Source organism: Protopterus annectens, chromosome 7.part1, assembly GCF_019279795.1.
Source record: "Protopterus annectens isolate FY-2018-M chromosome 7.part1, PAN1.0, whole genome shotgun sequence".
NCBI classification, from domain to species: domain Eukaryota; kingdom Metazoa; phylum Chordata; order Ceratodontiformes; family Protopteridae; genus Protopterus; species Protopterus annectens.
The window spans coordinates 354,819,429-354,838,454 of NC_056740.1; positions in this window are offsets into that span (position 1 = coordinate 354,819,429).

Below are 19,026 nucleotides of genomic sequence, written 5' to 3' on the forward strand. Positions count from 1 at the left end.
TCAGGTCTAGTATATTGTCTCCTCTTGTGGGAATGGTGACTAGCTGTTCCATTTCATTTGAGTTTATGAATTCTAGGAACCTTTGGGCTAGGGTGTTGGGGCTTGAGTAATGTTCCCAGTCTATGTTTGGGTAGTTGAAGTCTCCCAATATGATGGTATTTGGAGAGACATTCATACTCTCCAGTGTCTTCAGGAAGGCTGTGTGGGGTTCCTGAGTTTGAGAGGGTGGTCTGTAGCATGATACAAACTGTAAGGCAGTTTAGTTTTGCCTATGGTTAGTTGCACCTGGATGGTCTCCGATGCTTCGTGCGTTGCCACTAACCTGGAGGTGTGGGTATCTTTGATGAATATGGATACTCCCCCTCCTTTTGTGGTTCGGTCCAAGTTTTGGGGCCGGAAAGCATGATATGAGGTAAAACCTGATAGTGCTGGGGTGCTCTCAGGAACCTTGAACCAGGTTTCAGTTACTGCACAGACATCGATGTTCTCCATACTGAGGAGGGCTTCGAGGGCGTGCATCTTGAGGTTTAGACTTCTGGTATTGAGCAGCATTACCCTTAGTTTTTTTCCACTTGTGTTTTCTAGGGAGGTAGGTTTGTCATTTGAGCCTTGCCTAAAAAAGGCACTATGGGGGTGGCAAGAGCCTTGGCCAATATCCGGAAGCCCAGGGGTGACCGGTGCAAGCCATCCCTTGTGAAGCAGCGTGGCTTGTCAAGCATGTCATCCCAAGCAGACAGACATTGGATCCCCTTAGAATGACACCAGTAATTAAGCCAATTGTTAAAACTGATCATTTTGTCTTTGTACTGTGGCATCATTCTTGGTGAGGGTAAGATGCTGCTCAGGGTCATACTGGCCTGGGCTACATAATCAGAGAGCTCCTCTATGTCTCTTTTCATGTAGTCCAGGGAGGTACGTCTCAGATCGTTTACACCGGCATGTACAATGACTGAGTCATATTTGTACTTGCTGTGGAGTGACCTGAGTGCTTGTGTTATGTGGCGGATTCTAGCTCCCGACAGGCAGCTTACTGTGACCTTTTCCTTGTTCAGTCTGGTGAGCGGGACGTCAGTGTGTCTGACTATGGAGTCACCTATTACAAGTGTGTCTGGCATGTTGTTTGGCCTTAAGGGCTGTGACTGTTTAGCACACTGACTTTGTGAACTATGTGTTGCATGTGCTATGTCTTGAGGTGGCGGTTGCTTGGGTGTCTGCTTTGGAGGCCTCTGTTTTTTTGGTAGATTTTTAATCAGCGCCTCCGAGTATGTTTTTGTGTGTTTATGTGTTTGGTTTGCAGTTGTGATAGTTCTATGTGAGACTGGGTTTGTGGTGTGCGTGGTTACCTTCTCCTCCTGACTGGTCTTGCCAGTACTGAATTGAGAGAGTTCAGCCTCCAGTCTGGCTATATAGTTGCATCTCTCGCATATATTTGTATTTGTTGGGAGGAGGAGAGGGTTGTCTGTGCACATGAGGCAATTGTAACATTGCCTCAAGATTCCCAGATTCACCAGATGAACAGGAGAGGACGCCAGCAACTGACCCTTCAACATGCTAGAAATAGTGAAAAAGATTGATGTGTAACTGAGTCAGAAAGGACCTATAGGGAAAATGGGTACTCAAGGGAATTTAGGTGAATGAAGTACTTTATTTTCTTTAAGAGTGCTTTACCTGTATAAAAAATGCTTTAGGAGCAAGTGCTGAGCTTTTCAGATAGAGTATAGGCTGTTTAGATTGCAAGTAGAACAGTTCTAAGGGAAAAATGGAAGAGCAGACTTTACGGAGCCAGAAATAGTTTAAACTTGATTAACCGGCGCTGCCCTATGCTGCTCTATGAGCAACTTTGCGCTAAAACACGCTATAGCGCGTAAAAGCGGGCTTTATAGCAGGGGGTTGAAAAGAGCCAGGAATTGACCCAAAATGGCCAATAAACTACAAGTTGCTGGGCTGGAACCAATCCTTTAGGGACAAATAGGTTTCTCAATGCTCCCCACTCCCACTGGTGAACAAAGAAGCTTCCTCTTATCCAAATAAGGATATGGATAGCACAGGAACTAAGACAAAGCCCAGAGATCAGCAGAATCTGAAGACTGGACTATTCTAGTTCAGAAAAGTGGGAAAACAAGGATTTTTTTTTTTTTTTTTACAGAGAAAGGAGAAAAAGATACAGTAACAAACAGTAAATGCTATAAAACGGCTAGCGCACTTGAGTGTGTTAGCCTAACAATTAAATTAAACAAAAAATAACTTTTTAAAGTGCTAACAGTATAAATTCAACACAAGTACAGTAAAAACAATATGCAGAGCTGTTTTTTAAGCGAAATGCAGTCGAGATGCAGTAATTTAAGCAAAAGCCAGAAAAAATACTTATAAATCCAGGAAAGTCACTCTTTCACTCTCTGCTGCTTGTAGAACTCTGCAGGACACCACAAGGAGCTGTGCTGAGTCTTTTACAAGTGAAAAAGTGTGCAAAAGCAGGCTTTATAGCAGGGGGTTGAAGAGAGCCAGGAATTGACCCAAAATGGCCAATAAACTACAAGTTGCTGGGCTGGAACCAATCCTCTAGGGACAAATAGGTTGCTCAGTGCTCCCCACTCCCACTGGTGAACAAAGAAGCTTCCTCTTATCCAAATAAGGATATGGATAGCACAGGAACTAAGACAAAGCCCAGAGATCAGCAAAATATGAAGACTGGACTATTCTAGTTCAGAAAAGCAGGAAAACAAGGATTTTTGGGGTTTTTTTTTTCTTTTTTTACAGAGAAAGGAGAAAAAGATACAGTAACAAACAGTAAATGCTATAAAATGGCTAGCGCACTTGAGTGTGTTAGCCTAACAATTAAATTAAACAAAAAATAACTTTTTAAAGTGCTAACAGTATAAATTCAACACAAGTACAGTGCACCCCGAACAGACACTAAACTGGCTAACAATAGGAAAAACAATACAAGCTACCCTAAAAATAATAGACCAATAACTTGCCTTCCGACGATGTATAAATTATACAAGGGAATTGATGCTGAAAGAGTTTGTAGATATTTAGAAGAAACTCAGTTATGCCAGTAACAAAAGAGCAATAAAAGAAAGTACTATGGAACAAATGATAATTCTTGTTAGTCATAGTGGAGAACTGTAAAAAAGGGAAAGAATCTAAGTATGGCATGGATTGACTACAAAAAAAGCATTTGATTATATCCCACATTCATGGATAAGAGTGCTTAAAAATGTATAAGATACATCCTACACTGATCGACTACATTACACTGACCATGAAACAGTGGCAGATCACTTTGCAATTATGTCATGATAAAAGACATTATTAACCCAGGGATAAAAATTCAAAGGGAGATATTCCAGGGTGACTCACTGTCACCGTTGCTATTCTGCCTTGCCCTTAACCCATTTAGCTGTTTACTTAACAGCTTAGGCCATGGCTATAATTTGGCTCCTAGAAAACAACAAAGTACAAAAACTTATCTCTCTGTTGATTTAAAACTGTTTAGCTCATCAGATGAGGAACTGAAAGCACAACTGCAGGTTGTCAGAACTTTTTTCAGATGATGTAAGAATGTCATTTGGTCTTGATAAATGTGCCAAAGCAACCTATAAAGCAGGCAAATTACAGCACCAGGAAAACATCAGTTTGGAGCAAAAATGTGATATAAAGGAACGCAAGAGGGAGTGTATAAATGTTTGGGAATTGATGAATGATCAACAATAAAATATGAACAAATGCAAATAAAACTTAGTAAGCAATACTTTACAAGACAAATTAATGCTGAAAACAGTGCTGACATCTAGGAACAAGATCCAAGCTATAAACCAATTTACTCTTGTCCTAACTTACAGTTTTGGAGAGATTGACTGGCCCCAGAATGTGTTGGATAGATTAGAAAGGAAAACAAGAAGGATGATTCATGCTCATCAAATGATTTATAAAAATCAGTCTATACCAAGATTATATATTCCCCATTATTCCGAAGGAGGGATGAGCCTCCTTGAAATTGATTATATGTATAGATCTGCAGTCATGGGACTCCACACATTTGCTGACCTCACAAGATCCAAATATAATGAAAGTTTTGAAGCATGAGGAGAATAAATTTGAATTGGCATATAGGCATCAAGCAGGAATGGAAATCAAACCAGAAGTAGATAAAAATCAGCCAGCAACTGAATTTGCCAAAAACCAAAGCAAGAATAAAAGGTGAAGTACAAGATGAGAAAGCAAGAAATGTGGAAAATTAATAAATATAGTTGCAAGTATAGAAAATCTCTGGAAAAACTTCATGTTGATCAGGAATGAATACAGTAATGGTGAAGGAGAGGTGAATTCAAACCAAGAGATGAAAGGCTAATATTGGCGGCCCACAATAGCGGGCTCTGTACACGCTGGTTTACAAAGTCCATTGAACATTTGGGAGAAACAGACAAATGTATGATGTCCTTCTATTCTCATGTTGCAGTATTCATAACTGTAGAAAGGTTGTGTGCCTGCAGCACCAGACATCTGGCCAGCATACCAAAGTCTTAGGAGCAGGGCTACGTGCAACGTTTGATGCCGGAGCCATAAACTGACATTGGCTATAAAGGTGATGTCTGGACGTACCCACTTCAGAACTTTCTGCTTCAGTGATCTTCAGAAAGCAGTTCGCTCATTTGACTCGGCCGTCTACTGCATATAAGTACCCTTTGGGTTTTTTGCCATCTCCCCTTTACCTTTTTAGATGTACATGTCAACTAGAAAGGGGAAGTGTGCTTGCGGAAGACAAATTCCACACAAGGACACGCATGATAAGTGCTTATTCTGTTTAGGGGAGTTGCAAAATTTAAAACATTTGCTGGTTTCACCGATCCCTAGGAACTAGCCTCAAAAGATGACCTTTGTTAGGAGACTGTCATCTCATTCTGCTCCACCACAGGCTAAGGGATGGAGGCAACCTAGGAAACATTCCACTACTAGACCTCCTTCCTCCGCCAATGCCACTTGCTTTCAGAGATAGCCTGACCAGGACAGAACCCATCCACAGTGACTCAAACCCACTACTTCCCTCCACCTCCCCTGTCCCTATGCCTCACCCTCTCCCTACCCTCCTGGTGGAAGATCACCTCAGAAGCCTGGGTCCTCGCCATTATTCAAAAAGGTTATTTTATGACTTGATGGACACTACCCCCTTTCCAGTGGATACCCCAACATCCTCCAAGCCAGCTTCATCTTTTCCCATCCATTCGGGATCAACTACAGCCTCAGGGCACCATAGAAAGGGTACCACCAGAGCAGACAAACAAGGGATTTTACTCAAGGATGTTTTTGGTCCCAAGAAAAGATGGTCCTTGGAGAACAATTCTGGATTTGTATGTACTCAACTTTTTCTCAAGGTTTTTACCTTTCAAAATGCTTACCTTGCATCTACTCTTGCCCCTTATTCCTCACCAGGCCTTTATGGTATCCCTGGATTTTAAGGTAGCCTACTTTCACATTCCCATTCACCCCTGCTACAGTAAATTCCTATGTTTTTCAGTAGGTTCCTTGCATTTTCAATTTTTTGCATTATCTTTTGGGCTTTCCCTAGCTCCTATTGTGTTCACAAAGTGTCTAGCTCCAGTGACTACCCATTGCCGAATGCAGGGTATTCAAATGTACCCATACCTAGACAACCTGTTAATACTTCACCCAGACCATCGCACCGTTTACCATCACCTTCACCTAGTGACCAAAACCCTGGCAGACGTAGGGTTCACTGTGAACCAGGAGAAGTCCCACCTGATCCCTACCCAAGACCTAATCTTCTTAGGGTGCAGGTTAAGAACCAACAAGATGGCAGCCTTCATTCCCTGCCAGAAGATAACACCTCACCCATTACCTCAAAAATTTTCACAGTCTTCAAACCTTATTAGGCAGAGAATTCTGAGAGCCCTGGGCCATATGGCATCCTTGATGCCCATGCTCCCTTTCGTAAGGCTACATATGAGGAAGTTCCAGTGGGTACTGAAGACTTGCTGGAACCAACATTTTCAGTCTCTGGATATCTTTCTTCCTTTACTGCCATGCTGAAAAAAGAACTGGAATGGTGGATTGCAGCCATCAATCTCAACCAGGGCATACCCTTGCAGATACCTCCTCACTTACAGCAAATCATCTCAGATGTTTCAGACTTGGGTTGGGGGGGCAGTTCTACAACACCACCAGAAACTAAGCAAAGTGCAGGAAGAGTGGTCTCCACTCAGGCAAAGGGACCACATCAGTATCAGAGAGATGAGGGCCCTTCACCTAGCATTTCAGATCTTCCAACAAGTCCTCCTACCAGGCTACTTTCAAGGGAATATGACTGTCCTGTGGTACATAAACAGGTAGGGGACACGGTCCTACCCGTTTTGTAGCCTAGCCATACAGATTTGGTCCCTAGCATCAACACTTCATATCTACCTGCAAGCGGTGTACATTCCTTCAGCAGAGAATGCAATGGCAGACACTCTCAGCAGAACCTCTGCATCCTCTCACAAATGGATGCTTCACAGAGAGGTGTTCCTGGATATTCTACACAAGTGGGGTATTCCTCAGGCAGATCTGTTTCCCTCCTCCCAGAACAGGCAGATGCCTTTGTTTTGTACAAGGGATCCACATCCCCAGGCTTGGAAAGTAGACGCCTTCTCTTTCTCTTGGGCAGGAATGGATTTTTATGCCTTTCCCCCTTCACACTGATTCAGAAGGTCCTTCTGAAGATCTAGAGGGACAAACCAAAAATCCTGCTGGTGACTCCCTTTTGGCCAAGACAGCATTGGTTTCCCCTTCCTCACCTTTTAGCCAAGGAAAATCACCACAGGTTACCACACCATTTCAATCTACTCACACAAGACAGGGGGTCCCTAATACACAGTCAGGTGATCAGTCTCAGACTCACTTTATTGGTGATAGGGTTCTGATCCCCTTCAGACACCTATACTCAGCGGATGTATGCAATGTCCTATAGGAGGCCAGGAAACCTAGTAACAGGAGAAATTATGTGTCAAAATGGAAAAGATTCTCCAGGTGGTGTCAAAAGTAAAACCAGGACCTTTTACTCATTTCTGTACCCATGGTCCTTTATTACTTGTGTGAGCTTTTTCATTCCGGACAGATGTACTCCTCTGTTAAGGTCCACTCATCTGCCATTTCCACTTGTCTTCCTTTGGTACCTCCTTTGACATCCAGGCTAGAGGCTAAGCTCTTTTTGAAAGGAGTCCTCCATATCAGACACCCTCATAAGCCTCCTACATGGGGCTTAATTATGGCCTCAAAAAACTCACCTTACCTCCATTTGAGCCAGCTCACTCAGCATCACTGAAGCTCTGTACCTGGAAAACAATACTGCTGGTGGCCCTCACATCCACCAGGAGGGTATCAGAAATTCAAGCCCTGATGGCCATCTCTCCCTATCTCATCTTCCATAAAGACAGGGTCTCCCTCAGGACTAAGCCTTCCTTCATGCCTAAGGTGGTTAATGAGCTATCTTTGAATCATACCATTAATCTTACTGTCTTCTTCCCTCAACCTCAAAAGTCCTCTGAAAGAACTCTACATTCCTTAGATGTCCACAGACAACTTAAGTATTACCTGGAGAAAACCAAACCCATTAGAATGTATGACCACCTGTTTGTCTCCTTTCACCCAAGGGCCTTAGGGAAGGCAGTCTCAAAACTGACTATATCTTCATGGATTTCAAAGGCTATCTCTGCATGTTACTCCCTTCATGGGAAAGTTCATTCTGAAAATGTGAGAGCTCATTCTACTAGGGCTATTTTTTTCTATATTAGTGTGAGTCTGAAACTCAAGATTCAAAGATATGGGTACACACACACACATATATGGTTCTGTTGTGTAAGATCAAACTACTTTAATGTTGACTTGAAAGCACTGACAAAAACAGTTCAAATGTAAAAATATCGAACACAAATTGAAAAAAAAGTTATGTACTTAGCATAGCGTTCCATCTTTGTTGACCATTTTCCTTCTTCCTCAGCTAATGGGATCAGATTCAGTCCTCATCTCCGACTTTGCTGTTATACTAGCTCCTGGCCTCCAACAAATTATTGAGCTCCTTCCCTACCCATAATGCACCACCACCCTTAATATCGCTTAGATCTTGTTTGCAGCTTGACAGGAAGACTATAAAAGAAATGCCATAACTGGAGTTCAGCACAAAGGACATAGGTGTCCTTGACATGTCTCATTCCTCCAGAAGTCAGTCTTGAGAAATGGTGGAGGATGGTGGCTGTAGAGTTGAGGAAGTTATGAAAATGGACAACCCAGATGGAATGTTATAGTAAGTACATATCTTTTTTATCTGATGTCAATTTTCATTCATTTCTCAACTAATGGAACAGAGTCTTCAGCTACCTAAATTCCTGGGTGAACTCTAAGGAAGGATATTCCTGAGTACAGTTGAGCCAAAGGCTGCTCTTCCCCTCAAGACCAGATCTAGTTTGTAATGAGTGTTAAAAGTATGAAGATTTGACCAAGATGCAGCCGGACATATATCATCCAGAGAAGCTCTAGACCTGAATACAGCAGAAGGTGCTATAGATCTGGTTGAATGAACCTTTAATGGTTTTGATTAGGGGAGAAATGCAATCTGTCAACCATCTAGCTAGAGTTATCTTTGTAACTGATTCATCCAATTTGCTATGTGCAAAGGAAACAAATAGCTGATCTGTCTTTCTAATCTCTTTTATTCTGTGGAGGTAATAACATAATTGTCTATGCATATCCAGTAAATGCATATATTACCCTTTATTTGTAAATTTTGGAAAGAATATTAGTAAATTAATGGATTGGTTGATGTTGGATTCTGATACCACCTTAGAAAGGAAGGAAGCACTGGTATGTAACATGACCCTATCCTTATGAAATATCAAATATAGAGGCTTAGAAGATAATGCTTGATTTTCTGAAATTCTTCTAGCAGATGTAATTGCAACTAAAAAGATAGTTTTCCAGGTCAAAAATTTAAGATCACATTTAGAAGCAGGTTCTAAGAGAAAATGAATTAAGGCTTTCAGTACCAAATTTAAGTCCTGTGGTGGCATGGGGTCTTTATAAGGGGGGGGGGTGTTAGCAGAAGAGTACCTCTCAAAAAGGCTTTGCACAGTTTAGAGAAAGCCAATGAAGAATTTTGAAACCCCCTCATGAAAGTTAGATTGTTGTGAGTTGAACTTTAATAATTGAACTAGCACCCTCATTAAATAAACTCGCTAAAAATTCTAGAAAAGATTAAATTGGAGCTGAGAAAGGGTCTATCTGATTCTGCTCTGCCCAGTTAGCAAGCCTTTTTCCATTTACTCCTGTAGAGTCTCCTAGTAGAAGGTTTATAAGAAGATAAAAATATGGAATGGACAGAGGAAGAGAGCATTGGTTGTCTGGCAATTAAAGGAATTGGAGAAACTGCACAGTTAGTTTGAGATTTGAGATATCTGGGTGAACCCTGAGACAGAAGGTCTGGAACTGGATCCAGAACCCAAGATGGATATAGTAGATGAGGCCAAAGGAAGGGGAACCAAATCTGCTGAGGCCACTAAGGTGCAATGAGGATGAAGTTTCTCTTCAACTGGGCTTCTTTCTGAAGGAATTTGGGAATTAGCGGAGTTGGAGGACCAATTGTGGCATAAAGCATCCTTCGGTGTTTTCCCCCCATGGGGGATCAGGGCAAAGAAGCTGCTGCACATGTTGTTTAGAGGAGATTCAAAAAGATTGCAGCAAGGCTGCCCCACTGACTTAAAATCATTTCCTTTACTTTGTTATTGAGACATCACTCATGAGGTAGTAAGATGGACCTGCTCAGTTTGTCTGCTATCACATTGGACTTCCCTGGAATATGCATTGCTATTAGAAAGCAGATGGCCGATATCACCCATTGCCACCCTTTGAGGGCTTCTTGACATAAGGGATAAGATTTGGTTCCACTTTGTTTGTTGATGTACCAAACTAAGGACATGTTGTTTGTCTAGATTGCAATTGTCCCTAGAAGGCGAGAGTCCTAGAATGCCTGGAATACCTAAAGCACTGCTCTCAGTCATCTCCAGAACTTTGATATGCAAGTTGGCCTTTTCAGGGGACCACGTGCCTTGGACTGTTTTCTCCAGAAAATGCCCTCCACCCAATCTGGGAAGTGTCCATGGTCACTATGGCATTGGGCTGAGGGAGGATGAAAGGTCGATCTTGTAAAACCTGTTGTGACTGCATCCACCAGGAAAAGTTTTGTTTGCATACCTGGGTTATTCTTATCTTCACTGACATGGATTGAGAAAGCAGTGACCATTGTTTTGCTGGTATCCATTGTAGATTTCTCATGTGGAATTTTACTAAAGGGACTAACATTATTGCTGCTGACATTGAACCAGGGGCTTACAGAATCAATCAGGCTGAAATTCTGGTACTGCAAATTATTTTCCTGACATGCATCCTTATTGTTTGCACTCTTGATAGTGGAAGAGAAGCTGCCATAGATACTGTGTTAAACACTGCTCCTATGAATTCTAATGTCTGGGTTGGTTGTAAATGAGACTTGTAATTTGTGGTTATTCCAAGATGTGAACAGGTCTGTAACACCTGATCTCAAGCTTCTATCAGTCGATGTCTGGTTGGGGCGGTAATGAACTAGTCATCTAAATATGGAAGCACCTGGAATCCTTGCAGTCTCAAGTGTGCTGCTACCACTGCCATGCACTTGGTGAACACCATGGAGGCTATGGTGAGGCCAAAGGGCAGTGCTCTGAACTGATAGTGACTGGCTTCCAGCTGGAAGTGTAAGTACCTTCTGGAGGGTGTATATCACATAATCAAAATCCCAAAATGTTGAACACCATAAGCTCAAACTTGGAATGTCGAAATGTGATATAATTGAAAGCTCAAAACTCCCAGGGAAAACATTTTCTGTTCTGAGAAACACACACACAACACAAACACACCAAAAAAGTAATCCACACATATACACCTACTTCTAACCCTACACTAAACCGTACATACACTATCTATCCACTTACCTTAACCCTAAGGTCCGTAACTATTGCACACTCACCTTACCCGCTCCCTAACCCTAAGGTCTGTAACTATCACATACTCACCTTACCCGCTCCCTAACCCTAAGGTCTGTAACTATCACATACTCACCTTACCCGCTCCCTAACCCTAAGGTCCATAACTATCGCACACTCACCTTACCTGCTCCCTAACCCTAAGGTCCCTAACTATCGCACACTCATCTTACCCGCTCCCTGACCCTAAGGTCCCTCGGTATCACACACTCACCTTACCCGCTCCCTAACCCTAAGGCCCCAAACTATCACACACTCACCTCACCCGCTCCCTAACCCTCAGGTCCCTAACTATCCCATTCCCACACTCACCTTAACTCGGTCCGTTCGCACACTTACCTTAACCCGGTCAGTAACCTTCGCACCACAGTGGAGAAAATAGCGAAGCTGCAGAAACAGCCCATTGAATTCTTTCCCTAGGAAAGAATTTGATGTTCTGCAGCTTCACTATTTTCAGCGTTCGCTGTTTTGGGTTTGATATTATAACATTTGTTTTACTACTTCAATGTTGTAATATAAATCCCCTTCTGGATTATCTGTTCATCTTCATATGATAGTATGCATTCTGAAGATCTATTGAGCACATCCAGTCATCCTTGTCCAGAAAGGGCAGAATGGACTGAACCATGACCATCCATAACTTTGAATGTCGAACTGACTTGTTCAATGCACTGAGACCCAAAATTGGTCTGCAGTCCTCTGTTTTCTTTGGCACTAAAAAGAATCTTTTAATAAGTTCTGGATACTATTTGGTCTGGTGAGACCGCTTGGATGACTCTTTTTCTAGCAGCTTTTGCATTTCTAATGCTGCTGCTTTACTCTGGGTGGAACATCAGAAAGTTTTCTTGACAATGGAGGAGGTAGGAAGAAGGAAAACAAGTTTCTGCACCCGACTGCCTTTTGTTATATCTAGCCAGGCTCACAGATGAAGAGATAAGTGACACCCAACTGCCTTCAGAGGTAGGCAATAGGGCCTCCATTTAGGAGCGCTAGAAGGGTCTATCAAAGATGGAATCTCTAGACCCTTGGTTTTGCGGGCCTCCTCTGCCACAGGGAGTCTCCTTCATCATTGCTCCCCACTCTGCCTTTGGGGAAACTACATCTATGTATGTCCTGGAAGGGACTCTGACATTTTCTAAACCACATTTTTCGACCTCCCCATTGATTCCTGGAAAAAGTCCTTTGAGGGGTCATGAAATGCACACACGCTGCAGAGAGGGTCTTTCCATCTTCCTGTCACCTTGACAGTGTGTTCTTTACTGTGGGGCCAAACAAAGAAGTGCCATCAAAGGGAGCATTGACCAAAATAATGACTTGAAGGGCTCCGCAAAATCATACAGGCATGTCCAGGCATGCCTCCTGATGGAAATACCTGAGCCTGTAGCCCTTGAGGCACCTTCTACAGTGTGCGAGATAAGCCTCATGGATGAATTAGATATAGCCTGTAGGGCAGCCAACTGAGAGACTACTGAAGATTGAGCCTAAGCAGTTTTAGTTCCAGAAAGAGATTTTGATAGCTGTTTAATCATATCTCACTGAAGCCTCATAAAATGTGCCCGATAATTCGACTTGTGAGTCGGTTAGCATCACTTGCGAGTTGCGTAAAACGTTTTTGCTATTCAGCAATGCTGTCAACTGTTTAACTGAAACAGTCAATTCTGCTACAGCAGGTTCCATATAAATGCAAAGTACTGATATTAAATAATAAATAAATAAGGTGTTCCAAAGAGCACTGTTACGAGCCTCGGAAATACACTTGAGTCGAGTGTAGACCACAAAAACACCAAACAAATACCCAATGGATATAGAACTAATAAGACGAAAAGAAAACCATGACCAACAGAGTACTTCCAAAACGTTTTAATCACCGTTCCACACACTAAGCACTTTCACCATCATTACATGGCTTCTTCAGAGTGAGTGGTAGCAAATCAACAGACCATTTATATACACACATTAATTATTCAATCATTCAATTTACACATTTAAAACTCATTCATCTTAAAATAATATGTACAAGACAAATACATCCCCAACCCATAAGTGCAATATTAAATATATAAAAACTATACTATTGTAATATTTACTGTTGTTGTGTACCCTTAAAAGTAGCTAGATAATGTATGCCCTTTGTCTCATTTTTTAGTATCCTGTATGGAGATAGTACTGAAAAATAATTATTTGATTTTTGAAGGGGAGATTTTCCATCAAACTTCAGGTGTGGCAATGGGGGCAAAATGTGCCCCCATTTTTGCCAACTTGGTTTTGCTCCATTGGGAGGAAGAATTAGTTTTGAATTCAATATACAAAGACAAAATTGTATTATACAATCAATTTCTTGATGATGTTCTGATTTTGTGGAAAGGCAGTGAAGAAGAAGCCATGTCTTTTGTAGAATATCTTAATGGAACAACTACATTTTTTAAATTCACAAGTAAATGAAATAACAAAACAATAGATTGTTTTGGATATAACCTTAACCAAAATCATTGATGGTGTTGAGAGAAAAATATGTAGGAAAGAAACATATAGTAATTCCTTACTACTTTACCAAAGTTGTCATCCTATATATCAATGTAGGGGTATAGTGAAGGGGCAAATGTCCAGACTTATTAGTGACAATAAAGTTTTGGAAAAAAAAATTGTATACGTTGGTTGGGATGTTTCTGGAAAGAGGCTATCCCCTTAAATTGTCGACTAAAATACGTAGAGAGGTATTGCGTAAGAGAGATACAGTGTTTCCTCCTATACTTAGGGTGAATAATACAGAAAATTTGAGAACATCAAAACAAAAAAACTAATAATTCAAAAGTAGTCTATGCACACTGAGCAGAGTGGATGAGAGTTGTTGACCACAACTGTTAGCTGAGATATATATAAGTATCCTGGTTTTGTTTTCAATTATTTATACAGATTATTGTTTCTAACAATTAATATATAGCACTTTTATTGCCTGCTTTTTAGTCTTTGAGTGTACTTTATTGCTATTAACTAATCTGTACAAGTAACTGATTTGTTTGCAGTTAAAAGCATTCTGTATCTTTACAAATCTTTATCTGTTTAAAAACTTTCATTTGTGGCTTTCTCTAGTGCTTACTGTCTGTAGGCTATTATTTTTTTCCCCGTCCCAGTTGGTGTCTTGCTGTTATACTTGGTGGCTTTGCAATTGCCCGCCCTTACTGTAAATCTGATCTGTGACACTCCTCCCAGTCTAGTGTCATTAGCTCATTCTACCTAATACAGAGAGAACATTGGATAAGGCCTTCTGTTTCTCCTTTTTCCCTTTCAAAAAAAAAAAAAATTTTTTTTGCCTGAATCTCCTTGTGTTCTGACTGTGCTTCTCAAACATTTTGGAAATATAGAGTATATTTCAGAGCATTTATTATAACTGTAATTGCCTTAATATTGCTACAACTCAAGTGCTCTAGGTTGCACTGCATCTGAAGTGTTTGTGTGTTTTAGCTGCTTTTCTGTATATATAGACTTCTCTGTTTCTTTAACTAAATAAGCTCTGCAAAGTTGTTTTATTGCATTCCTGTCTGTATTTCTGAGTTTTCTGCACTTTTAAAGTTTGTTTTTGCTTAGTTTAACTGGTAGGCTACACACTCAAGTACGCTAGCCAAATTAAAGCATTTACTGTGTTTCTGTACCTAATTTCTGCTACTTTGTAAAAAGAAAAAAATATATATCCTTGTTTCCTGCCTTTACTGAACTAGAATAGTCCAGTCTTCAGGTATTGCTGATCTCTGGGCTGTGTCATAGTTCCTGTGTTGCTCATATCCTTATTTGGATAGGAGGAAGCTTCTTTGTTTACCAGTAAGAGTGGGGAGCTCTGAGCAGCCTGTCTGTCCCTTGAGGAGTGACTTGTAGATTATTGGCTGTTTTGGGCCATTTCCTATCTCTTTCTAACCCCCTGCTTTAAAGCCAGCTTTAGCGCTTGTAATTTAAAGTTTGTCCTGTTTGTTGCATTTACCTGTTGAGGCTACACACTCAAGTGCGCTAGCCTGTGTTACATATGTATGGCATTTTCCTGCTGTTTGTTGCAAAAAAGAAAAAAAATATATCCTTGTTTCCCATCTTTCCTGACCTAGAGTAGTCCAAATGCAGGCTTTGCTGTATTCTGGACTTTTGGAAAGTTCCTGTGTTGCCCATTTCCTTTCTTGGATAAAGGGAGGCTTCTTTGTTCACCAGTGGCTGTGGGGAGCTTAGAGCAGCCTATCTATCCCTGGAGGAGTGTTCCCAGCACAAGAATCTGGTAGTCTATTGGCCGTTTTGGGCCAATTTCTAGCTCTTTGAAGTCCCCCTGTATAAAACCCACTTTGGCGCGATTTTGCACATAGCGCAGCATCGGGCAGCTCCACTTAATTGGGTTTAAACCATTCTCGGCTCCACAAAGTCTGCTCTTCACTTTTTCCCTTAGAACTGATCTAGTTCTCATAATAAACACCCTATTCCTACTCTAAAGCCTGGCACTTGCTCACTAAAGCAATTATATAAGTCAGCATTAAAAAATTAAAAGCACTACACCCTCACAAACTCCCCTTGAGTACCTTGTTCCCCATTGGCCCTTTTTTTCAATATAAAGGAATTCCCAATACTATTCTAGCATGTCCAAAGGTCAGTTGTCAATCTCCACTCCGGTCCAGCTGGTGAATCTGGGAATCTTGAGGCAATGTTACAACTACCTCATGTACACAGACAACCCTCTCCTCCTCCCAACAAATTCCAACACATGTGAGAGATGCAACCATATAGCCAAACTGGAGGCTAAGCTCTCTCAACTCAGTACTGGCTTAACCAGTCAGAAGGAGAAGGAAATCACATTCACTACAATTCCAGTCTCACATAGACCTACCACGACAGCAAACCAAACACATAAACACACAAAAACATACTCGGAGGCTCTAAATAAAAATTTGCCTAAGCAGCAGAGACCTCCAAAGCAGACACCCAAGCAACCGCTACCCCAAATCAAAACATGTGCAACATATAGCTCACAAAGCCAGTGTGCCGAACAGTCACAGCCCTTAAGGCTAAACAACACACCTGATACACTTGTAATAGGTGACTCTATCGTCAGGCACACTGACGTCCCGCTCACCATGCTGAACAAGGAGAAAGTCACGGTGAGCTGTCTGTCGGGTGCTAGGATCCGCCACATAACACAAGCACTCATGTCACTCCAAGGCAAGTACAAATATGACTCAGTCATTGTCCATGCTGGTGTGAATGACCTGAGATGTACCTCCCTGGACTACATGAAAAGAGACATAGAGGAGCTCTCTGAGCATGTAGCCCAGGCCGGTATGACCCTGACCTTGAGTAGCATCTTACCCTCACCAAGAATGATGCCACAATATGAAGACAAGATGATCAATTTCAACAATTGGCTTAAGTATTGGTGTCATTCAAAGGGGATCCAATGCCAGTCAACCTGGGATGACATGCTCGACAAGCCACAATGCTTTGCTAGGGATGGCTTGCACCTGTCACCCCTGGGCTTTCAGATATTGGCAAAGGCTCTTGCCACCCCCATAGTGCCTTTTTTAGGCAAGGCTCAAAAGACAAACCCACCTCCATAGGTATCACAAGGGATAAGAAACTAACAGTAATGCTACTCAAGGCCAGAAGTCTAAACCTCAAGATGCACGCACTCGAAACTCTCCTTAGCATGGAGAACATCGATATCTGTGCAGTAACAGAAACCTGGTTCAAGGCTCCCTAGAGCACCCCAGCACTATCAGGTTATACCTCATACTATGCTTTTCAGCCCCATAACTTGGACCGAACCACAAAAGGAGGGGGAGTATCAATATTCGTCAAAGATACCCACACCTCCAGGTTGGTGGCACAGCACGAAGCATCAGGGACTATCCATGTGCAACTAACAGTGAGTAAAACTGCCTTCCAGTTTTATAGCCTGCTACAGACCACCCTCCCAAACCCAGGAACCCCACTTGGCCTTCCTGAGAACACTGGAAAATATGAAGGTCTCTCCAAACACCATTATATTGGGTGACTTCAACTACCCAAACATAGACTGGGAGCATTACTCTATCTCCAACACCCTAGCCCAAAGGTTCCTAGAATTTATAAACTCAAATGCTATGGAACAACTTGTTACCACTCCCACAAGAGGGGAAAACATACTGGACCTGATCATCACCAACATGGGGGCTCTATGCTCCAGACCAGAAGTGTATCCCTCACTGGTAAGATCAGACCATAAACTAATCTCACTGGATAGTCACATCCTGACCCCACCCCCTTCCCAGAAAACCACAGTGAAAAACTTCTCTAAAGCAAATTTCACACTCCTGAAAACTGAGGTGGAATCCTTCAAAGCCCCCGAGCCTGTGGAAAATACGGCCCAGACCGCAGAATCCTTTATAAACGCATTCTATGAACACCTTCAGGAATGCATGGATCATGCAATCCCAAATAAAACCAAGACCCAATCCTCCAAAGGCAGGCGTCCTGTCTGGTGGATCCCAGTCATAAACAAACTATACAATAGAAGGAGGACGCTACTACATGATAGTAAAATCCCAAAAAGGGAAGGCATCTCTGATCAGTATTAGCAAAAAACTACGGGCACTCATAAAATCGTCTAAGGCCAGCTTCGAGAGAAAAATTGCACAGGACACTAAGGATAATCACAAGGCTTTCTTTAGTTATGTTAGGAACCTGGGTGGAAATTCCCAAATATGCTCAGAATTAGTCCAAAATGACAAAAAATACACCGAACCCACAGACATTGCCAACATCCTAGCTGACAGGTTCAGCGCAAACTTCTCTCCCTCCTCCCCACCAAAAGGGCAAATATCTATCCCAGCAGAGTGCTGCCCCCCTGACATCTCAGATGCTCAGGTAAGAGCCGCCCTCTCCAAAGCAAAAAACACAGCATCAATGGGACCAGACGGTGTCCTGGGCTGCGTCCTACATGAACTCCAAGAAGAGCTAAACCCAAACATAAAACTACTGTTCAGTCTCAGCCTTACTACAGGATATGTACCCAAAGAGTGGCGTACAGCAACAGTGGTCCCTCTCCACAAAGGTGGTGCCTCAACGGATCTTGGAAACTATCGCCCCATAAGCCTGACTAGCTTGGTCTGCAAAGCTATGGAAAGGATCATCATGGACCTCATAAATAAAGATATTGGGGACCTACAGACACTGGATCATACCCAGTTCAGCTTTGTTAAGGGCAGATCCTGCCTCTTAAACCTGGTCAATTTCTTTGAAATAGTCACCAAGGCCATTGACGAGGGGAAGGTGGTCCACACAGCCTACCTGGACCTCACAAAAGCCTTCAATACAATACCCCACTCGGGCATTATAGATAAGCTCACCAGCTTAAATATAAACCCCTATGTCACTAGATGGGTTGCAAACTGGCTCAAGGACAGAACCCATGTGGTTAGAATTGCTGGAGCCATGTCAGACTCCAAACCAGTTACAAGTGGCATCCCACAAGGCTCAGTCCTGGGACCTCTCTTCGGTATATATTTCTCGGAGGTACAGGCCAACATGGAAGGACTGTGGCTGACCAAGTTCACAGATGACTGCAAACTAGGCGCCATAATCGACTCTCCAGCTGATACAAGCATCCTACAAAAGGGCCTCATAGAAACAGACAACTGGTGCCAGAGCCATGGCCTCAAGCTAAATGCCAAAAAGTGTATAGTCATCCCCTTTGGCAAAAACAAAGTGCCCACAAATTACCACATAGGTGGTAATCCATTAAGTACGGAAGAAGTAATTAGGGACCTGGGGACCCAAGTTGATAGCAATCTCTCATTTGAAAACCACGTGGCCAAAGTGATTAGAAAAACATTTTATATAGCCCACCTAATCATGAAGGGATTCACATCTAGATCAGGGGAGGTCATCGTGCCTCTTTACTCATCCCTCATCAGGCCCATAATTGAGTACAATGCCCCTTTTGGGATGTACCTTA